This window comes from Meleagris gallopavo, chromosome 1 (assembly GCF_000146605.3).
Source record: "Meleagris gallopavo isolate NT-WF06-2002-E0010 breed Aviagen turkey brand Nicholas breeding stock chromosome 1, Turkey_5.1, whole genome shotgun sequence".
NCBI lineage: Eukaryota > Metazoa > Chordata > Aves > Galliformes > Phasianidae > Meleagris > Meleagris gallopavo.
Genome location: NC_015011.2, coordinates 29,520,069 through 29,521,420, shown reverse-complemented (window position 1 = coordinate 29,521,420; position 1,352 = coordinate 29,520,069).

The following is a 1,352-nucleotide window of genomic DNA, read 5'->3' as shown; positions in this document are numbered from 1 at the left end:
CTCATTCTTTAGTAACAAATGAGTTATTGAGTACAGAAGCTTAATGTATCTTTGGTTTTTGAAATGAAAAAGTTTAAAAGAAGAGGGAATAGGTCTTAGGAGGGAAAAAAGGAGGGAATGAATGTTTTACTTCTTGATGGCTCAAAATCAAAGGAAAGTCTTAGGGCTGCATGCAAGTTATTTGGATTTTACTAATCAGTAACATTAAAGTTTGTGTGCTACTTATAGATAGCACAAACTCTCCCTGAACAAATAAAATATCTTGGATTTGTACATCTTGCTTGCTGGAAGTGACTTTATACATCTTACATCAAGTTGAACAGTGGCGTCACAGTTTTTGAAGCACTGAGTGAAGTATCCTTGTACTGCTATACAAAAATCTCACAATTTATACATTTTGTACCCTTTGTGACCTATCCATTTTGCAGTCATCTTTAAATCTATTCACAAATGTAACATTAAAGGGAAATATTTCAGGTCCAGCATGGCACTATACAAAGTTATTAACTTTTTGTTCAGAGTCTGAACCAAGCTTTTGTTTCAATTCCTTTGTTGAGCCCTAATCTTATTATTCTTTTTCCTGACATGCTTGACCAGAGAATGTAAAAGAAAAAACTGGAAAAGCTTTTACTTTGATGCCATTTCTTTCAAGCTGCCAAAGTAAAGCAAGCTGCTTCAGCTGTAAGGAAAAGTTCTACCCAGTAATCCGAGGCCTAGAGACCTCAACAAGAATGATTCAGGATCCTGGAGTTTGATTTCTGTTGCTGCCATAATGAGTTATGAAACCACGCAACAGAAAGCTGATCTAACTGCTATACTGTAACAGATTTTCCGCTAGGGAAATGGAATGTGGAAAATATATAGTGGAACATCGTCAAGAAAATGAGTTACAAGCATGCCCAGCTTACTTTACTGCACAGCTAAAGGAAACGCAAGATCAAATCTCCTTTGGAAGAAATAGGATTAAACCTGTGTTTTCCCTTGGGTTAATTTTGTAACTCAAGGCTGAGATCAGAAAGGTCTCCTCCTGCATTAGTTTTGTAAATCTAAAACTAAATTCAGTCAAAATCATCTAGTGAATTTGAGTTTGCTTATCAAAACAAAAAATGTCACTGTAATTTCCTTGAAGATATAACCATTTAGTCCAGCTAGGGCATCACTGATTTATACAAAGAGAACGTGTATAGTCTGGCAACTGAGGGATAATCCTTTAGGTTTAACAAAGACAGAAGTACTGCATTGCTGAATCATACAGAATAACGGATTCCAAAATGAGTTGAAATTATAACTGCAAATATTTTTTGGTAAATTACTTAGAAGTATACATGCTGAAGTGAAAAAAAAAGAAAAAG